The sequence below is a fragment of the Lolium perenne genome, chromosome 3, assembly GCF_019359855.2.
Source record: "Lolium perenne isolate Kyuss_39 chromosome 3, Kyuss_2.0, whole genome shotgun sequence".
NCBI lineage: Eukaryota > Viridiplantae > Streptophyta > Magnoliopsida > Poales > Poaceae > Lolium > Lolium perenne.
The window spans coordinates 336,386,928-336,409,636 of NC_067246.2; the positions used below are offsets into that span (position 1 = coordinate 336,386,928).

The window sequence follows — 22,709 nt, forward strand, 5'->3', positions numbered from 1 at the left end:
GATAAACAGCATGTTGGGTGAACAAATTACAGTTAGGCAATTGACAAATAGAGAGGGCATAACAATGCACATACATATTATGATGAGTACTGTGAGATTTAATTGGGCATTACGACAAAGTACATAGACCGCTATCCAGCATGCATCTATGCCTAAAAAGTCCACCTTCAGGTTATCATCCGAACCCCCTCCAGTATTAAGTTGCTAACAACAGACAATTGCATTAAGTATTGCGCGTAATGTAATCAGTGACTACATCCTCGAACATAGCACCAATGTTTTATCCCTAGTGGCAACAGCACATCCATAACCTTAGAGGTTCTTGTCACTCCTCCAGATTCACGGAGACATGAACCCACTATCGAGCATAAATACTCCCTCTTGGAGTTACTAGCATCAACTTGGCCAGAGCATCTACTAATAACGGAGAGCATGCAAGATCATAAACAACACATAGACATGAATTGATAATCAACATAACATAGTATTCTCTATTCATCGGATCCCAACAAACGCAACATATAGAATTACAGATAGATGATCTTGATCATGTTCGGCAGCTCACAAGACCCGACAATTAAGCACAATGAGGAGAAGACAACCATCTAGCTACTGCTATGGACCCATAGTCCAGGGGTGAACTACTCACTCATCACTCCGGAGGCGACCATGGCGGTGAAGAGTCCTCCGGGAGATGAATCCCCTCTCCGGCAGGGTGCCGGAGGAGATCTCCAGAATCCCCCGAGATGGGATTGGCGGCGGCGTCTCAGTAAGGTTTTCCGTATCGTGGCTCTCGGTACTGGGGGTTTCGCGACGAAGGCTATTTGTAGGCGGAAGGGCAGGTCAGGGGGCCACACGAGGGCCCCACACCACAGGTCGGCGCGGCCAAGGGCCAGGCCGCGCCGCCCTAGGGTTCGGCCGCCTCGTGGCCCCACTTCGTCTCCTCTTCGGTCTTCTGGAAGCTTCGTGGCAAAATAGGACCCTCGGCGTTGATTTCGGCCAATTCCGAGAATATTTCTTTACTAGGATTTCTGAAACCAAAAACAGCAGAAAACAGCAACTGGCTCTTCGGCATCTTGTTAATAGGTTAGTTCCAGAAAATGCACGAATATGACATTAAGTGTGCATAAAACATGTAGATATCATCAATAATGTGGCATGGAACACAAGAAATTATCGATACGTCGGAGACGTATCAGCTGCCGGGCGGGCGGAACCTCTGGTTCCTCCCGCCCTAGAAAAGAAGAAGAAGAAGAAGAAGACCAAGATGTCTTCCCCCTCCAGAGCCGCGCCAGAACCTTCCGCGCCGGCAAGCTCCAACCCGGGTGACGCGCCTGGCGCTCCCCCTTCTCCCAGGACCACGCCAACGCCACCGCCGGAAGCTCTTCGCACCGAGCCAGCCGGTGCCACTCCAACAGCGCCGCCGCCCAAGACCTTGACGCTTGTCAAGGCAACGGCCTCTAGCGCCCCCTCCGTCGGCCAGCGGCCCTTGGCACTACACGTCGCCCGCGCCGCTAGCGCTGCCGACGAGAAGGCCACCGGCCTGCTTGGCCGGATCACCAAATTCCAGCGCGAAGGCCGGGAGCTGGGGCATTTGCTGCCCTACGCGGAGAAGTGGAACGCCGCGGACATGTCCAAGGCGACCCGCGGCTTGGGCAAGGACCGGCTACCGGCGCCTGACCCTGTTGGTGTGCGGTGCTCAGAAGAGCACTTTATGCGGCTGCGTCGGGCCGTCAAGGAGATGGACAGCGCGTGGTTTGATGCCACGAACAACATGATGGTAAGTCCCACAAAGCCTGTTCCATTTTTTGATTTATCTTGATTCCTGTTTTTCTGGCTCTTTTCTATCTTTCCTTGAACCTTCAACTTTATGCCGGTTTCTCTTTTTTGCTGAATCTTGTCTATCCTCCCAGTCCCCGAGTTTCGTGTTGAGAGCATAGTTCTTAGCGCGAAACTTAATTAGAAACACGCAAAACCGGCATAGCCAGTCCCCGAGTTTCGGGTTAAGATCTTTGCTTTCAACTAACACCATTTCCTTGAACAGACCACGGCTGACGCTCGGAAGATCCTCTTTGAGGAGCTTCTTTGGGAGCACCGGGACCTTGCTGAGGCACACAGCAAGTGCCAAGGTAAATCTTTGCGCCTCCGGCATCTTTTTACCGGAAAGCTTTCTTTCTCTCAATTCTTAACATTTATGATTTTCTGTTTCAACAGCCATCCCGGAAGCTTCTATTGAGGCCCTCAAGACGCAGCTTGCCGCCGCCCAAGGTACCGCTTCCTGTTTTCCAGTTAATTTGCTTTCTCTCCATTGTATCAGTACAACTTTGCTAACACTCTCTTTCCGGGTTCCAGAGGCGAAGGACCAACTTATCCGGCAGCATCAGGAGGACCTGAACGCCCAGCAAGCCAGCTACAAGGAGCTCAAGGACCAGCTTATCCAGCTTGGTCTTGACCATGCCAAGGCGCTGAAGGCTGCTGAATCCGCTGCGGAGGCCAAGCTGCATGAGGCGCTGGAGGATGCTGGCAATGCCAACGTGGTGTTGCAGGCTGAGCTGGAGGAGGCCGCCAAGGCGCGGAAGGCAGCCGAGGACAAGGCCGCGCGGCTGGAGGCGGAACAGAAGGAGTACGACCTTCTGGTTACGCAGACTGATGCGCTTGCCCTCCGTGAGTTTCTCTTTTTTCCTTTCCGGTTCCTGCTTATAAGCTTATCTGTTCCGGTAGCATGTGCTTAGCTTCTTTTCTTTGTGTTGCAGGGCTCTTCCCAGACTCCTAGGCGCATGCTGCAAAGAAGGTTGGAGAGCGCCGGGTGCTACAGGCATACAAGAACCTGAGTGCGCCCTGGGATCCCTATGACCACCTGGTTGCGCTGAACGCGCGGGTCTCCCATATGCGTTGCATGGACCGGAACCTCTCTGACATTCCGCAGCTGGCCACCCAGCTCTACAGGACTCTCTGGCCTGGAGAAGAAGTGCCAGACAGCTTCTCCCTCATCGGCGACCGCCTGAAGGGTGCCGGCCGAAGGATCCGGGAGTGGCAGTGCTCTGCTGCCCGTGCCGGAGCAGACTCAGTGCTTCGCGTTGCCTGCTCCTGGTACCCGGAGCTGGACCTGGACGCCTTCACCGGTGTGCGCGAAGGGGCTGAAACCGACGTGGACCCGGTCCTCACCGCTAAGCGGAAGGATCGAGCGTATCACATCGCGGAGTACGCTGAAATGCGCACCTTCATCCCCCCTCCTGCAGACGTCAAGGACTATCTGAGCGACGAGGAGGAGGGTGAAGACGCTGATGAGGCCGGAGCCGGTGACGCGCCTCCAGAGGGTCCTGATGCCAACGACGCTCCTCCCGAAGCCCCTGTTGCCTGAATGTTGCCTGTTATCTGATGCCTGTGATATGCTTGCCCTATCCAACTTGGAAACACTGCCCGTTAAATTCTACCCCGGTATGCCGGGGTTTATGATGTAAGATAATACTTAACCTCTATTTTGGTTGTGGTACAACAGTTTATGCCGGTACGCTACACCGGTAGTTAATTAAATTATGTTTGCCTTAGCACATTTGCTTGTTGATTTGCTTTTCTTGCACTGCAATGATTCCGAAATTATTTCCGCATCCAATTTGATGCATACTTGGCTCTTTTGCTTTGGCTCTGCCTACTGATACGTCTCCGACGTATCGATAATTTCTTATGTTCCATGCCACATTATTGATGATATCTACATGTTTTATGCATACTTTATGTCATTATTATGCGTTTTCTGGAACTAACCTATTGACGAGATGCCGAAGGGCCAGTTGTTGTTTTCTGCTGTTCTTGGTTTCAGAAATCCTAGTGTCGTCGTGGTGAACGAGCAGATGCCATAGGATGGCTTAGATTGGGGCCGAATGGACGCAAGAGGATTCGGGGGAGGGTTTGCGATCAGGTGGGAAGAGATTCCGGATGGTCTCCTCAAGAACTTGGCCAAGGCCAGAGGTTGAAGAAGAAAGACACAAGGAAGAACTCCCTCTAGATCACCATGTTCATAGATTCACACAAGTTATGTGCTCGCCTTCCTACATACACGCGTACATACTTGCCCGTGAAGATGGGCTGCCCCCTCTCCTTATATAGGGGAGAGGGTGGCTTACACTGCAAGAAACCCTAATGGCATCTTTGACTGGACAAACTACTTTACAGAGTTACTGTACAAAGCTACTTTAACTGGCTACTGTACAAAGCTACTTTAATCATAGATGACACCGGGGCCTTCTTTTATCATAGAAGCTGACGTCCCCCGGCTTCTTTCTCCGTCACCTCTCTCTTTAGCGCCAGGGCTCTGAATAAAGTTACTTGGCTTAGCTCATCCTTGTCTTCTTGCTCTGAAGAGAATCTTTGACCAGTCCTGCCGACAGGCTCTCCTTTCCGGTATCTTTTATACCGGGTTCCGGCATACCCCTTTGGGGATACCGGCTTAGCCTTGCTCTCCCGGATTCCTACTAGGCTTTCGGCAAGAACATTAAACCGGTATCTCGATGGCTCAAACCATCCGGTTTGGCATGCCTTTGGCATACCGGGGGTTATCCCCCCAACATTAGTCCCCGAAGCTGGTATAGCCTGGAGGATTCTATCCTACAGACCATGCCAGGTTTTCATCTTTCTAAGATACCGGTTTAGTCACTCATCTCTTGAGCTTAGTTCCGGCACCTTTACCCTTGTTCCTTTTCTTCTCTTTGCAAGGCTCGTTCCGGCATCTCTTTTTTCCGGCACCACGTGTCTTTGCTCCTTCCTCGGCGAAGTCGAGAATATATCGGGCCCCGCGCCTGTCAGTGACATGCGCACTGTAACTGACACGCCAGTGTCCGCTGTCACATCGTTTCGACTCCCGCGCACGCATTTAATGCACCGCAGCGGATCCCACTACCTCTTCGGGATCCCGCGTGCGCCTCCGTGTGGCCTCCGTTTTCGCGCGTGTATCCCTCCGCCACGTGGCGGCCCAAGGCGCGAACCGTCGCGGGCCGCGAGGCGAACCGCCGCGGCCCAGCGGTTCCACGCCCACTTTCTCTCTCTTATATAAACGCAACTGCCCGTTCCTCTTCATCTTCTTCGCATTCTTCTCCTTCGCGCACAGAGCTCCACGCCTCTGCGCCTCCGCCGCTCTCCGTCCGCCGTCGCCCGTTCAAGCTCCGGTGCCCGGCGAACTCACGCCGTGCCGCCGCCGGACTTCGTTGTGCGGGAGATCTTCGGCAGCAACTTCTTCGCGTCTGCCGCATTTGTGCTTCTTCGCGAGCTTCTCCGCCTCGCCGTCGACGGTGCTCGCCGGCGGCTGCGGACCAGCTTCTCCGCCAGCAAACTCTTTCCCCAGCCGACCGCGCCGCTCAAGGTTGGTACTAATTTCTCTTTACTCGCCGTTCGCTTGCTTTCCGGATCTTGAGCCTTTGGTGTTCTTATTTGCTCCTTTTTCTTTGGTTTTCCTCTTACTCGTAGATCTTCACGCGGGTTCGAGTCCTGGGATTTCTGTTTCTCCACCTACCCTCGCGATGTCTGACGAGGGATCTTCTTCCGCATCTTCTTCTTCCCTTTCTCTCAAGCGCCGCAGACCCTCTCCCGGTGAATCTACGGCCTCAGATCCAATGGAGACCGATTCCGGCAATCAGCAGGAATCCGGTAGCCTCCAAGAGTCCGGCGGCAACCTAGAATCCGGTAGCTTTAGCCAAGCTTCCGGTAGCCAAGAGGCCGCAGCTCGGCCAAGCCTCTAGCAGCTCCAGCCCAATCTTCGGCGAGGAGCCTTCCCCACCCACTCGCGGAGCCTGGATGGGCTCCAACGTTACTGAGTTCGAGATTGATTGGCTGTACCGGTCTCGAAGGATTCCGGAAGGAGTTTCCTGTCGGATTCCGGATGACGAGATCGAACCGGATCCGGAAGACGACGAGTTTGTTGTTTTTCTCGCTCACTTCGAGCGTGGCTTCGGCCTTCCTGCCTCTACTTTTTTCCGGGAGTTCCTAGATTTCTACGAACTCCAACCTCACCACCTTCCTGGCAACGCCATTTTCTATCTCTCTTGTTATGCCACCTTCATGGAGGCTTACATCGGCATTCGTCCCACTCGTGAGACGTTTGCCCGTTTCTTTAACTTGCGGATCAACTCCGTCCAAGGCAGGGAAATTCCTAAGCCCAAGCCGCCCGTGCAGTGCGGCTCCTGCATCGTCGGCTCCCGCCAAGGGAGCACTTTTCTTAAGTTTTCCGGCCTCGAGTCTTGCCGCACCTGGCAAGGAACTTTCTTCTACGTGAAGAACACCGGCCGCGCCGATCGCATCAATCTTCCTCCATATCAAGAGGGGCCCCCCAGCAGAGCCAACTGGAGCTACAACCCGAAGACAGAACATGCCGAAACCAATCGGGTAGTGCGCTTCTTGGCCTCTTTGAAGAAGGAGACCAACATCTGTCCCGACGATGTCATCCGGACCTTCATATCGCGCCGGGTGCTTCCTCTTAAGCGCCGCGCACATAGGATGAGCGAGATGTATGGCCCAGGCGATCCTACCAAGATCACAGGCCGTGCTCTCAGCAAGAAAGATGTTGTTCGCAAGGCTAAGCAGATTTGTCAAACTGCTATGCCTTTTACTTGGGAATGGGGCCTCCTTCCCCTCAGTTCCTCTAACCGTCCGACCCAAGAAGTAAGAGATTGCGCAATTTGGGGTTGTCTTTGCCGGTAAGTTTCTGCTTTTGCTAACCTTCTTTTTTACCTTGTTTCAGGCCAGGGACCGCTTCCCCTCTATCCAGGCAGAGCCGCGAGGACCTCTCCGGAAGCGTGCCTTTGACTCCTTCGACCCGGATCCCTACATCTTTTGGAAGGATCTGAAGATGGGGAAGACTCCGGCTGCGCGCCTTGGCCGGGACCCGCCGGAGCCCACCGGAAATCCGGAGGAGCTGGTTGTGCTCGAGGTATTTTCTTTTCCGGCTTCTTATACTTTGCCATTATCGCTTTCTTGCGAATTGCTTCTTAGCCATATCCAACTCACAGATCCACGAGCGCGTGCCGCCCCTGCGCGCCGAGGCCGGCACTGAGTTTGTGGACAAACTCATGGCCCAGGGCGAAGAACAAGCAGCCGGCATCTACTGCCGGCTCCAGCCATGCTCCTCCCTCCAAGCGCTTCCGGACGGAGCCCGTGGGGGAGAAAGAAGTGGGCGTGCGCCGCTACGGGCGCAAAGCGATGCCAACCGCTTCCGGGTAATTTCATTTTCCGGCTTGCCTCCTTTTTTGCTAAGTTCTTTTTCCGGTTGCTTCTTCTCAACCACTTGTCTTTTTTCTTTTTCTCAGCCCCGCTCTCAAGCTTGGCCCAAGGCCATCGGGCTCTGAGGGATCCGCAAGGACCTCAACCCCTCCTCCTCGTTCAAGCCCGGCACCATCTGGTGCCGGCAACACCTCTGCCTCCCTTTCGGTGTGCACAACAAATCGGGGCGTGCGGCCCCTTCACTGTCAGATCACCGCACGGAGGAGGATCTTTCCTTCCTCCCGGAACACCAAGACACCGGCGCCAGCAACACCGGCGCCGGAGAAGAAGAAGCTGCCGGGCGGGCGGAGCCTTTTGCTCCTCCCGTCCTCGAAAAGACAACTTCCGCGCCGGAATCTTCCGCGCCGGAAGGCTCCAAGACGGGTGACGCTCCTAGCGCTCCCCCTTCTCCACGCACCATCCTCATGCCTCCGCTTTGAGGCTCCTCGCGCCCAGCCCTCCAAGGCCGCTCCCGGCGCGCCGCCGGCTAAGACTTCCGGGGCCTCTTCTACCGCGCCGCCGCCCAAGCCCTCCAAGCTCATCAAGGGGAAGGCGACGGCCTCAGCGCCCGCCGGGCGGCCAGCAGCCCTTGGTGCTGCACGTCTCCAAGGCTGCCAAAGCGCCGGCATGAAGGCCACCGGCCTCCTCGGCCGCATTACGGAGTTCCAGCGCCAAGGCCGGGACACGGGGCACCTCTGCCGTATGCCCAAAAGTGGAACGCCGCGGACATCACTCCGGCGACCCGCGGCATGGGCAAGGATCGGCTGCCGGCACCTGATCCTGTCGGGGATCGGTGTTCTGAGGAGCACTTCATGCGGCTCCGGGCTGCCGTAAAAGAGCTTGACAGCGCGTGGGACGATTCCACGAACAATCTGACGGTATGTTCTATTAACTTTCAACCTTTGCCGGTTTCTTTGTTTCCGGTTCTGCTTTATCTTTTCCTTAGTTTCATGCCGGTTTCTCTCTTGTCTATCTTCCCAGTCCCCGAGTTTTGTGGTGAGAGCGCAGCTCTTAGCGCAAAACTTAACTTAAGTTTTTAGCGTGAAACCGGCACTGCCAGTCCCCGAGTTTCGGGTTAAGAACTTTGTTCTTAGCGCAAAACTTTATCTTAGAAACGCGCAAAACCGGCACTGCCAGTCCCCGAGTTTCGAGTTAAGAACTTTGTTCTTAGCGCAAAACTTTATCTTAAAAACGCGGAAAACCGGCACTGCCGATCCCCCGAGTTTCGGGTTAAGAACTTTGTTCTTAGCGCAAAACTTAACTCATTTCTTCTTTTTCTTGAACAGGTCACCACTGACACTCGGAAGGCCCTCTTCGAGGAGCTTTTATGGGAGCACCGGGAGCTCGCTGAGGCACACGACAAGTGCCAAGGTGAGTTTTTTATTCTACCGGCATCTTTGCTACCGGAAACCTTTTTTCCTTGTGACACTTACAATTTCTGTTCAACAGTGATCCCGGAAGCTTCCATCGATGCTCTCAAGGAGCAGCTCGCCACGGCCCAACGTACTATTTTTTCCTTTCTCCTTTGAACTTGGTTTCTTTTCAGTTTTACTAGTGTAACCTTGCTAACACTCATTTTTCCGATTCTGAGGGGAGAAGGATGAGCTCAGCCGGCAGCACCAGGAGGAGCTGAACGCCCTCAAGACCAGCTACCAGGAGCTCAAGTCTCAGTTGATTCAGCTGGGGCTTGACCACGCCAAGGCCCTCAAGGCCGCTGAAGTGACCGCAGCGGCCAAGTTGGACGAGGCTCTGGAGAATGCCTGCAATGCCACTGTGGTGTTGTGGGCAGAGCTGGAGGAGATGGCCAAGGCCCGGAAGGGTGCCGAGGAGAAGGCCGCGCGCTGGAGGAGGGGCACAAGGAGTGCGATCAGCTGATCCTGCAGACCGACACACTTGCCCTCCGTAAGTTGTTTTCTTTTACACTTTGACTACTGCATACGAGCCTTTTTTCCTTCGACCCCATTTTTGTTTCCGCTATCTTTCCGTCCGGTCTCTCTTCTTCCGGATTCTTTTCTCTCCGGTCTCTTTTTCTTCCGGTCTCTTTTTCTTCCGGACTCTTTTCCTTAAGCTTTTTCTTTCTTTGCACAGGCCTCTTTCCGGACTCGCAAGTATGCCGTCAAGAAGGTCGACGCGCAGCGCAAGGACAAAGGCCAAGCGGATCTTACCGTGCCATGGACGCCCAAGGACCATCTGGTCGCGCTTAACGCGCGGGTGTCCCATATGCGCTGCATAGACCGCAATCTTTCGGACATCCCTGATGTAGCTACCCAGCTATACAGGACTTTATGGCCTGGCGAGGAGGTACCGGACACCTTCTCCCTCATCAACGACCGTCTGAAAGGTGCCGGCAGGAGGATCCGCGAGTGGCAGTGCTCTGCTGCCCGCGCTGGAGCGGACTCCGCCCTCCGCGTCGCCTGCTCCCGGTACCCGGAGCTCAATCTGACGCCCTTACCGGCGTGCGCGAAGGCGCAGAAACGGATCTGGACCCGATCCTCTCCGCCAAGCGGCAGGATCGCGCGTGCACGCATCGCGGAGTATGCCGACATGCGCACCTTCATCCCTCCCCTCCCGGCGTCACGGATTATCTCGACGAGGAGGAGGGTGAAGCCGAAGAAGAGGTCCTGGGCGATGCTGGTGCCGGCGATGCTCCTCCGGAAGCCCCCGCTGCATGATGATTTCCTTTGAAGTGTTTGCTCATTATATCTGTTGGTCTGTTGCTTTAAGACAATATCTGTTAAATTCTGCCCCGGAATGCCGGGGCTTATGATGTAAAACTTAAGTTTGCCTGTGGTTGTGCTACAACATTTCCTGCCGGTAAGTTATACCGGTAGCTAAGTACTTATGAGTTTGCCTTAGCATATTTTGCTTTTGGTTCCGCTTTTATCCTGCACTGCAAAGATTTCTCAATTGCTTCCGCATCCAATTTGATGCATACTTGGTTCTTTTGCCTTGGCTCTGCCTGCCTTCTCTGGGCGTTCTTTGGCGTATGAGCACAAGGTTCTTTCACCAAACAAGCATCTTCTTGAACTTAGAAATAACTTTGAAATTTTGCAAAAAACCGGTTTAACCGGGGTTAATTAAATTTTTCAGATTGTTCTTTCTGCTCTCCTTTTTGCAGTTCATGTGCTTATCCCCTACCGGTTTATCTTGCTTGCCATGAAGCCGGTTTGCGGACAGCAGCAGAGTCGAAGACTCCGGTAGGATTTAGCACACTACTAAACCGGAAAGAAAAAACATTCAATAAGCAACCGGTAAACTGAAAAAATAGACAAGTTACATGCAACTTAAGTTGGGGTAGTCCCCGAGATTCACTCAAGGTTCCGGCATCTTTTATTCATAGCATATAAGGTACAAAAAGGAACTTCTTACACCACCACTTCAAGAGTAGAAAGGACGCAACGAGCTACGTTCCATGGACGCTTGCTCTCCTCGCCGGACCTGTCCGCCTTTCCTTTCTTCCATTCTGTGCATCTATCAAGTAGTATGCATCATTGTGAAGCACCTTGCTTACAATGAAGGGACCTTCCCACGGTGGCAAAAGCTTATGCCGGCCTTGATGCGCTGCACCAGGCGAAGTACAAGATCTCCTTCCCGGAAAACTCTTGGGTTAACCTTCCGGTTATGATAGCGTCTTAGGTTTTGCTGGTAAATGGCTGTTCTTGCCAAAGCCAGCTCTCTTGCTTCTTCTAGCAAGTCCACATCGTTTTCTCTGGCCTCTTTGACCTCTTGCACAGTATAGAGCTGTACCCTTGGTGAATCATGGATGATATCGGTTGGTATCACCGCTTCCGCTCCATAAACCATGAAGAAGGGAGTGTATCCGGTAGACCGGTTTGGAGTTGTTCTTATACTCCACAGTACTGATGGTAGCTCATCGAGCCAACATCCTGGTGACTTTTCCACCGCATCAATGAGTCTAGGCTTGATACCGGAAAGCACCAAGGCATTCATTCTTTCTACTTGGCCATTGCCTGTGGATGTGCCATCGAGCACAAATCCAACCGGATGTTCTTTTCTTCACGTAACCTTTTGAACTCACCTTGAGCAAAGTTGGTTCCGTTATCGGTGATGATCTTGTGCGGGTATCCATACCGCAAAATGACATCTTTCAAGAATTTCACAGCTGTATGCCCATCACACTTTGCGATAGGTTTTACTTCCAGCCACTTGGTGAACTTATCCACCATGACCAAGATGTGAGTCATGCTGCTTCTTGCGCTTTTGAATGGTCCAACCATGTCAAGGCACCAAACAGCGAATGGCCATGTTAGCGGTATTGTCTTTAAACCAGGATCTTTGGGGTATGGTTTTGCTTGGCGTACCTCTGGCAGCCGTTGCATTTTCTTACCAAATCCTCGGCGTCCTCCAAAGCGTGGGCCAATAGAACCCATGCCGGAATACTTTTGCTACCAAAGCCCTTGATGAAGCATGATGCCCACATTCTCCTTGGTGAATTTCCTCAAGCATTTCTTTTCCTTCCTCCGGTTCCACACATCTTTGAAGGACACCGGTAACGCTTCTCTTGTACACCTCACCATTGATGAATGTGTAAGCTTTGGACCTTCTTTGTATCCTCCTTGATTCATTTTCGTCAGCCGGCAAGGTGCCGCTGATCAGGAATTCCTTAATAGGTTTAACCCATGATGGTATTTCTCGAACCAAAAACACCGGTGCATCTATCTCCATGCTATCTACCAGCATCGTTTCTTCCGGTATGGGTACAGCAGTCCCGAGCCTACCGGAGCAGTCCCGAGCTTGCCGGAGCAGTCCCCGGGTTCCCTTCATCGATATCCATGGGTACTACGTGTGACTCGGTACAAAAATTGATTACGATTCCGGGCTCGGCTTGATCGATGGCACTCTTAGGTGAGCCAAAGCTATTCCGGGAGGAATTTCTTGCCTAGATGAGCCCAGCTTGGACAAAGCATCCGTGGCCTCATTTTCTGCTCGCGGCACATGGTGAAACTCACACCCTTCGAAGAATCCGGCAATCTTTTGCACGTGAAACCGGTACGAGGCCATGTTGGCGTCTTTTGCATCCCAATCTCCTGAGCACTGCTGTACCACAAGGTCTGAATCGCCATAGCAAATGATCCGGTGTGCACCGATTTCTTTTGCGACCTTAAGCCCATGGATCAAAGCTTCATATTCAGCGACATTGTTCGATGCCCCGAAATGTACTTGCAAAACATACCGGAGGTGGTCTCCTTTTGGTGAAGTAAGCACCACACCGGCACCTAGACCTTCCTTGAGCTTAGATCCATCAAAGTGCATCTTCCAGTATTCTATCCTACGATCTCGGCGGTTTGTATTGCATCTCCGCCCAATCAACAAGGAAATCAGCCAAAGCCTGTGATTTTATGGCATCTCTTCTTTCATATACCGGCACGTACGGTGATATCTGGATCGCCCATTTTGCAATCCGGCCGCTGGCATCTTTGTTGCACATGATGTCGGAAATTGGTGCTTCACTCACCACCTTCATGGGGTGCTCCTCAAAGTAGTGCTTGAGTTTTGTGGCGGCCATGTACACGCCATAAGTCATTTTCTGGAAGTGAGGGTAGTTTTGTTTTGAGAGGAGAGCACCTCGCTCAAGTAGTATACCGGCCTCTCGGACGGTTTTTCTTCCTCTTCTCTTTCAACCACAACCACTACACTCACAACCCGGTTTGTTGCTGCTATGTATAACAGCATAGGCTCCCTTTCTAGAGGTGAAGCCAGTATGGGTGCTGTGGCTAGCATCGTTTTTAGCTCCTTAAACGCTGCGTCTGCCTGAGGGGTCCAGACGAACGTGTCAGATTTCTTCATGAGAGCATAGAGTGGCAGAGCTTTTTCTCCCAACCTGCTTACAAACCGGCTCAGCGATGCCAAGCTTCCGGTAAACTTTTGCACATCTTTTAACTCTCGAGGGATAGCCATTCTTTCTATCGCCCGGATCTTTACCGGATTAACCTCTATGCCCCGGCTTGAAACCAGGAAACCGAGCAGCTTGCCGGCGGGGACACCAAAGGTACATTTTGCCGGATTGAGTTTCATCCGGAACCGCCTTAGGTTATCGAATGTTTGCCGGATGTCATCGATTAAAGTGTTTTTTACCTTAGTTTTTATCACGATGTCATCCACATAGACTTGCACATTTTTTCCAATTTGATCAAACAAGCATTTTTGCATAAAGAGCTGGTACGTTGCACCAGCGTTGCGCAACCCAAAAGGCATAGTGACATAGCAATAAGCCCCGTGCGGGGTAATGAACGCAGTTTTTATTTGATCTTCCTTTTTAAGGGAATTTGGTGGAAACCGGAATAGGCATCCAGGAAGGACAACAACTCACACCCAGCAGTTGAATCAATCACTTGATCGATTCGTGGCAAAGGAAAAGGATCTCTTGGGCAAGCCTTGTTCAGGTTGGTGTAGTCGATGCACATGCGCCACACCTTCGGAGCTTTGCCTCCAGGTTCTCATCTTTCTTCTTTTCAACCATTACCGGATTGGCCAGCCACTCTGTGTGCGTGACCTCCACAATGAATCCGGCAACAAGCAGCTTGGTTACTTCTTCTCCTATGATCTTTCTTCTGTCTTCAGCGAACCGACGCAGTGGTTGCCGCACCGGCTTGGCATCTTTCCGGACGTTTAGAGAGTGCTCAGCCAGCTCCCTCGGAACACCTACCAAATCATCGGTTGACCAGGCAAAGATATTCCGATTCTCACGGAGGAAGCCGACGAGCGCGCTTTCCTATGCTTGATCAAGGCCGGCGCCGATACGAACGGTGCGCTGCGGGTAAGCCGGATCCAGCACAATGTTCTTTGTTTCATTGGTTGGCTTGAATGCCGGTGTGCCCATGTTTTCACTCATTGCCGCCAAACTCATTTGTGAGGATTGAGCCAGCGCAACAGTATGTCCGCATTCTTTTCTTTTCCTCCGCGATCACCAGCGATTCTCGCTAGGTTTGATCCGGCAGATGCGATTTCCAGTGAGATCTTATAGTTTCCCACCACAGTCAATGGCCCACGAGGTGCCGGCATCTTCATCTTGAGGTAAGCCGTATGAGTGGTGGCCATGAAAGCAGCCAACGCCGGTCTCCCCAGCAATGCATGGTAGGGACTGTCCAGATCCACCACCTCAAACTCCAGATTTTCCACCCGGCAATTGTCACGTCCTCCAAATGCCACGTCCACCCGAACTTTTCCTATCGGGGCACAGGACAAGCCAGGGACGATCCCATGGAACGTTGTGAGCGTTGGCTGAAGCATGTTTTCTGTTATGCCCAGCGTTTGCATGGTGTGCTTGTACATGATGTTGATGCTATCGCCATTGTCTATCAGCACCTTGCTGAACTTCACTCGAGTTTGCGGCCCTTTCATGATCGGGTCCACAACAAGAGCATATCCACCCGGATTCGGCATGATCTTTGGGTGATCCTTGGATGACCAGGTAATTTCTGATTGGACCACATCATGTACTTGGGAACTGCCGCATCACAAAGATTGACCTCCATGGAGCGCCGGTGTACACTTTGCCGGTCTCTGGTTGGCTCGGTGACAAAGACAACACAGCACAGATGCGGATCTTCGTAAACATTCCGGCCTAAAGGTGCCGGTGGAGGTGGCTGGTTATCATTTTGCTCCACCCGGTTAACTTGCTGGTACCGCTGCCGGTTTGGCTGCACCGGTAAGGCGTTTGCCCGGTAAGTGGTGGTGGTGGCGGTAGCTGTTGTTGCTGCCGCGGCATGTCTTGCGGTGGCCGCGCATCTTTCACTTGTCCCTTTTTGCATCAAGTACTTGGTCCAGGTACAATCCTTCGTCGAGATGGTTTGACGGATGTGCCGGATTCGGCGTGTGCCACCGGCAAGGTTGATCCATGGCAGCTTCCATGGTGTATTTCGCGGGTTCTTGCCGCTTCTTCTTCTCGACCTGTGGTTTCTTTTCCACCCATTGTTTCTTAGGACCCGCCCATGGCTGCGATCCGGTTTTTGCCTCTGGCTGTCGCTGGCCTCAAAGTTTTCCTGCACAAGCAGCAACTTGCTGCGGACCGTACCTTCGATCCGGAAAATCTTCCCTTCTTTTGTTATTCCGGTTGTCCGGTGTTGTTCGTGGCGCAGCTGTTCAGCTCCGGTTAGACCTTGCCGGTTGCGTTGGGTCTCCCAACGCATAGCTATCCGCCACACGTATCATCTCTGCCAACGTTGTCGGCATGTTGCGCTGCAACTTTTGCCACAACGGTGAACCTCTTTCTGCATCCATCGCTAAACCAAGCAATGGCTTGTGCCTCGATCACCCCCTCACAGGAGTTCCTTGTGGTGTTCCACCGGGCTAGATAATCCCGGTCTGTTTCGTTCGGGCGCTGCACGCACAGAGCAAGTTGCTGCGGCCTGTTTGGCCTCTGATAGGTGCTGCTGAAATTGCTCACAAAGGCCTCCTCAAAATCCAGCCAGCCATTTATGCTTCCTGCCGGCAAGTTGTTTAGCCAGATTCTTGCCGGTCCAACCAAAAACGATGGTATGATCCTCACGGCCCAACGCCGGTTTCCTCCTCCTGCTACGGTTCCTCCACCGCCTGCAACGTATACCGCGGTCACGTAATCCGTGAGCCAATCTTCCGGCTTCGTGGTGCCGTCATACGTCTTTGTGTCACGGGGCAACATAAAGTTGCGAACTGGTGGTTTTTCTTTCATGATCCTTGGGCCAAAACACTTTGGACCTGGAGGACCTTCCTCCTCGATCATTTCTGACAAGTATACTCTATCCAGACGGTGCCTCGCATCCCGTTCCGGTAAATATCTCTCTCCCAGGCGTTCTCCCAATGGGTTCCGGTATGCTGCCGGTCTCGTGGAATCGGCTTCATCGTGACATTCCGGTACCGCGGCCCTTGCCTGCCGATACCTTGGGGGATCTATTTCCTCCTCCTCGTACGCTGCCCTTGCAGCTCGATAGTTTTGCCCGGTCTCATATCTACCGGCATGATTGTTTCCGGCATAGCCTTCCGGCGTAGCCTCGCTCGCCCCTTGGCTTTTTCTACCGGCATCGTGTTGCCCGGCTTGTTGCTTTCCGGCAAGAACCGGATCGTACACAGTCATCTGCTGCGCATTCACTTCTTTTTCTCTCCTTCTATCCGGATGGGGGGACGAAGCCTGCCCATGGGATTTGCTACCGGCATTCTTTGTTGAACGCGCGGATTTTGAGGCCGCTGCCTTGTTCAGCTTAGCCAGCTGCTCAGCATTTTGCTGCTCAATGGTTTCCAGCAGCTCTCTAACACGCTCTTGCTGCTTTACCAAAGCCTCTCCGGAAAGCGACTCGCACAGCTCTACAGCGGCCTTAGCAGCTTTTATAGTTTTATCCGGGCTGCTATACTTAGGCTTTTCCACGATGCTAACAGATGCAGAGGCGCTCTTGCCGGTAAGAATCTCTTTGCGCAAATCTTGATCTAGGTTGCGAGCTTTTAGCCGGTTTTCCGGCATCCTAGCAACATGCGCGCTAACGAGAAGCAAAGCCATGGGCAGCGTTATACTCACGTACGGTTAGGTTCAGCTCGCGCTGCGCCCGACGATGTCCTTGCCGCTCTCCGGCATCTTACGGCGCTGCGCCTCCAGCTCCGCCTGAGCCGCTGCCGGATCGATGTTCTGCGCGATGGGGGTGGCGAGGACGTTCATCGCCGCCTGGAGCGGTGTCTCCGGTGGCGCGGATGATGCTCCCGCTGCGCCTGCGCCGCGCTCCAGCGGTGGCTTAGCCGCACGGGTCGAAACCGCGCGACCGGCACCTTCAGCCGCAACCTCCTTTCCTGCACCAGCCACACCGGTCATCATTACCTCGACGCTGCCGGCGGCGCGGCCAGCACAGAGCCATCTTGGCGGGTCCGGTGCCACCAGCACCGGCGAGAGGCGCTGGCGCACGGGGACGGTGCCGAAGTAGACGCGATGGCTGCCGAACTCGATGATGCGGCCGTTCTTGGGGAAGACGCCGCCGTTGGCGAAGCAGCCCGCGTTGTCGTTGATGAAGTCCATGGCGTAGATGCTCTGCACCAACGCGGACACCGTACGCTCGCCGGAGATCTCGAGAATGCCCGCCCGAATGTGAACTCCATCAAGCGCCACTTCAAGCCCCACGGTGGGCGCCAACTGTCGTCGTGGTGAACGAGCAGATGCCATAGGATGGCTTAGATTGGGGCCGAATGGACGCAAGAGGATTCGGGGGAGGGTTTGCGATCAGGTGGGAAGAGATTCCGGATGGTCTCCTCAAGAACTTGGCCAAGGCCAGAGGTTGAAGAAGAAAGACACAAGGAAGAACTCCCTCTAGATCACCATGTTCATAGATTCACACAAGTTCTGTGCTCGCCTTCCTACATACACGCGTACATACTTGCCCGTGAAGATGGGCTGCCCCCTCTCCTTATATAGGGGAAAGGGTGGCTTACACTGCAAGAAACCCTAATGGCATCTTTGACTGGACAAACTACTTTACAGATTTACTGTACAAAGCTACTTTAATCAAGCTCGTACAAAGCTACTTTAATCATAGATGACACCGGGGCCTTCTTTTATCATAGAAGGCGACGTCCCCGGCTTCTTTCTCCGTCACCTCTCTCTTTGGCGCTGTGGCTACTGAATAAAGTTACTTGGCTTAGCTCATCCTTGTCTTCTTGCTCTGAAGAGAATCTTTGACCAGTCCTGCCGACAGGCTCTCCTTTCCGGTATCTTTTATACCGGGTTCCGGCATACCCCTTTGGGGATACCGGCTTAGCCTTGCTCTCCCGGATTCCTACTAGGCTTCCGGCAAGAACATTAAACCGGTATCTCGATGGCTCAAACCATCCGGTTTGGCATGCCTTTGGCATACCGGGGGTTATCCCCCCAACACCTAGTAAGGAAATATTCTCGGAATCGGACGAAATCAACACCCAGAGTCTTAGGATTGCATGAAGCTTCCAGAACACCCGAGAGTCGCCAGAGGGGGGCCACAGGCCCACCACACACCAGGCTGGCGCGGCCAGGGTGTGGGCCGCGCCGCCCTACTGTGACACCGCCTCGTCGACCCTCCGACTCCGCCTCTTCGCCTATATAAAGGTCCCTGACCTAAAACATCGATACGAAAAAGCCACGGTACGAGAAACCTTCCAGAGCCGCCGCCATCGCGAAGCCAAGATCTGGGGGACAGGAGTCTCTGTTCCGGCACGCCGTCGGGACGGGGAAGTGCCCCCGGAAGGCTTCTCCATCGACATCACCGCCATCTTCATCAACGCTGCTGTCTCCCATGAGGAGGGAGTAGTTCTCCATCGAGGCTCGGGGCTGTACCGGTAGCTATGTGGTTAATCTCTCTCCTATGTGCTTCAATACAATAATCTCATGAGCTGCCTTACATGATTGAGATTCATATGATGATGCTTGTAATCTAGATGTCATTATGCTAGTCAAGTGGATTTTACTTATGTGATCTCCGGAGACTCCTTGTCCCACGTGTGTAAAGGTGACAGTGTGTGCACCGTGTGGGTCTCTTAGGCTATATTTCACAGAATACTTATTCACTGTTATGAATGGCATAGTGAAGTGTTTATTTATATCCCTTTATGATTGCAATGTGTTTTGTATCACAATTTATCTGTGTGCTACTCTAGTGATGTTATTAAAGTAGTTTATTCCTCCTGCACGGTGTAATGGTGACAGTGTGTGCATCGTGTAGTACTTGGCGTAGGCTATGATTGTGATCTCTTGTAGATTATGAAGTTAACTATTGCTATGATAGTATTGATGTGATCTATTCCTCCTTTCGTAGTGTGAAGGTGACAGTGTGCATGCTATGTTAGTACTTGGTTTGGTTATGTTGATCTGTCATGCACTCTAAGGTTATTTAAATATGAAAATTGAATATTGTGGAGCTTGTTAACTCCGGCATTGAGGGTTCGTGTAATCCTACACAGTTAGTGGTGTTCATCATCCAACAAGAGGGTGTAGAGTCTAGCATCTATCTAATTATTCTGTTATGTGATCAATGTTGAGAGTGTCCACTAGTGAAAGTATGATCCCTAGGCCTTGTTCCTAAATACTGCTATCGCTGCTTGTTTACTGTTTTACTGTATCTTTACTTCCTGCAATATTACTACCATCAACTGCACGCCAAGCACTTTTAAAGCGCCGTTACTACTGCTCATATTCATTCATACCACTTGTATTTCACTATCTCTTCGCCGAACTAGTGCACCTATTAGGTGTGTTGGGGACACAAGAGACTTCTTGCTTTGTGGTTGCAGGGTTGCATGAGAGGGATATCTTTGACCTCTTCCTCCCTGAGTTCGATAAACCTTGGGTGATCCACTTAAGGGAAACTTGCTGCTGTTCTACAAACCTCTGCTCTTGGAGGCCCAACACTGTCTACAAGAATAGAAGCACCCGTAGACATCAAGCACTTTTCTGGCGCCGTTGCCGGGAAGAAAGGTAAAAGGCACTCATACTCCGGTCCCAGGTAAAGTACTTTTCTGTTGCCGTTGTGTGTGTGCTCGAAGCTATTTCCTTTAGATCCTGCAATTGCATCTTTTTGTTTCTTGTTTACACTAGTTTGGCATAATGGACAACAGTGAGCTTCTTATTCTATTTCCTGATTTAAGACATGGATGGTTTGATGCGAAAATTAAAAAACCCATGGAACATATTAGTATGAACACTTTGAATACCATTGTTTCTAATGATATAGAAAGTTCTAAGCTTGGGGAAGCTGGTTCTGATGAGCATGATCTTTTTAGTCCCCCAAGCATTGAGGAGAAAATTTACTTTGATGATACTTTGCCTCCTATTTATGATTATTATAATAATAGTAGTCTTTTAGTACCGCCTGTTATGGAGGATAAATTTGATTATGATTACAATATGCCTCCTATATTTGATGATGAGAATAATAATGATAGCTACTTTGTTGAATTTGCTCCCACTACAACTAATAAAATTGATTATGCTTATGTGGAGAGTAATGATATTTTTATGCATGTGAATAAGAATGCTTTATGTGATACTTATATTGTTGAGTTTGTTCATGATGTCTCTGAAAATTATTATGAGAGAGGGAAATATGGTTGTAAAAAATTTCATGTTACTAAAACACCTCTCTATATGCTGAAATTTTTGAAGCTAAACTGGTTTTATCTTCCTATGCTTGTTACTTTGCTCTTCATGAACTTGTTTATTTACAAGATTCTTATGCATAGGAAGCATGTTAGGCTTAAATTTGTTTTGAATTTGCTTCTTGATGCTCTCTTTTGCTTCAACTCTTATTTCTTGCGCGAGCATCATTAAAACTGCTGAGCCCATCTTAATGGCTATAAAGAAAGCACGTCTTGGGAGATAACCCATGTGTTTATTTTGCTACAGTACCTCTATTTTATATTTGAGTCTTGGAAGTTGTTACTACTGTAGCAACCTCTCCTTATCTTAGTTTTGTTGCATTGTTGTGCCAAGTAAAGTCTTTGATAGCAAGGTTGATACTAGATTTGAATTACTGTGCAGAAACAGATTTCTGTCTGTCACGAATCTGGGCAGAATTCTCTGTAGGTAACTCAGAAATATCTGCCAATTTACGTGCGTGATCCTCAGATATGTACGCAACTTTCATTCAATTTGGGCATTTTCATCTGAGCAAGTCTGGTGCCACTTTAAAATTCGTCTTTACGGACTGTTCTGTTTCGACAGATTCTGCCTTTTATTTCGCATTGCCTCTTTTGCTGTGTTGGATGGATTTCTTTGTTCCATTAACTTCCAGTAGCTTTGTGCAATGTACAAAAGTGTTAAGAATGATTGTGTCATCTCTGAACATGTGAAATTTTGATTATGCACTAACCCTCTAATGAGTTTGTTTCGAGTTTGGTGTGGAGGAAGTTTTCAAGGGTCAAGAGAGGAGGATGATATACTATGATCAAGAAGAGTGAAGAGTCTAAGCTTGGGGATGCCCCGGTGGTTCATCCCTGCATATTTCAAGAAGACTCAAGCATCTAAGCTTGGAGATGCCCAAGGCATCCCCTTCTTCATCGACAATTTATCAGGTTTCTTCTCTTAAAACTATATTTTTATTCGGTCACATCTTATGTACTTTACTTGGAGCGTCTGTTTGTTTTTGTTTATGTTTGAATAAATGCTTGTGTGGGAGAGAGACACGCTCCGCTGGTTCATATGAACACATGTGTTCTTAGCTTTTAATGTTCATGGCGAAGGTTGAAACTGCTTCGTTAATTGTTATATGGTTGGAAACGGAAAATGCTACATGTAGTAATTGATAAAATGTCTTGGATAATTTGATACTTGGCAATTGTTGTGCTCATGTTTAAGCTCTTGCATCATATACTTTGCACACATCTATTCTATACTAAAAGCAAAATAAGAAGATTTAATAGAGACACCACGTTGATCCACATCATTTTAATTAATTATGTTAGTTCGATCTAAAATATATGGCTGAGATTTTACGAAATATTAGTAGTTACGTAACATGTTTGGTACACTTTATGTTACGATTGTCACGTCTCGAGAACATGTACTCTTTTAATAACGTGATATATATTAGTTATGTCCGTTTTATAGACCAAGTCGTACACGGGACTAGCTGGCCCTTGGCTGAAACGTATACACGGGACTACCCCTTGGCTAAAAAACGTACACGGGAATAGCACTTGCTGAAACGTGATAGCTCCATGGAAAAAGTGGCTGAACTGCACGTGGTGGCAGAGGGATAGATGTTCTAGGATATCAAAATATTAGAAAAGGATATAAAAATTCTAGGATATACAAAGTTTAGAAAAAAGTTACAGTTTAAACTGATCAGTAAAAAGTTTGTCTTATTTCTCCCACATAGGTTAGTTAAAGTCAAATTCTGTAAAATCCGGTAGTCAACATCTATAATACCTGATTTATAAATATTAAATACATTTAAAAATGATTATTATAACAATTATTTATTATTTTAGAATATTTATATTTTTCCTGATATGTTTGATCAAATTTTGTAAAGTTTGATTTTGACTACCAAAACGAAGAGTAATTATATATTTTTCAAAATTTGAGAACACGTGAAAATATTATTCGAATGCCACCGGACCCAGAACACTCACAAAACGCAAGGGGAAGTTTGAAGCCATTGAGTTTTAAAATTAATAAAGTCACGACGTTAGCCACACTACTATACATACTTCCTTTATTTCTATTTCCTCAAACTTTATAAAGTTAATGTTGAGTAAACCTAGAACGCATGGTAATTATCAAAAACAAATCAATAATTTAGTGCACATAAATGACAAATTTATCTGAATGCCATCGGACCAAAAAAAAACTCAGAAAATGCCTGTGGAAGTTCGAAGTCGTGGAACTGTAAATATAATGAAGTCATAACATCAGTGGCATCTACTAGGTACATTATTTGTATGACTGAATACATATAAACGCTTAAGAAAGTTTGTGGCATTGAGTCGTGGAATTTTAAGATCAGTAAAGTCAC

General features: G+C 50.2%; 1 long non-coding RNA gene across 1 annotated transcript; it reads left to right on the plus strand.

Moving 5' to 3' along the window:
* Positions 1-8,541: 8,541 nt before the first annotated feature.
* LOC139837736 (uncharacterized) lies at positions 8,542-9,014 on the plus strand. Its single transcript, XR_011754399.1, has 3 exons — positions 8,542-8,619; positions 8,698-8,751; positions 8,840-9,014. It is a non-coding gene; the product is annotated as an uncharacterized lncRNA (long non-coding RNA).
* The last annotated feature ends 13,695 nt before the right edge of the window (positions 9,015-22,709 follow it).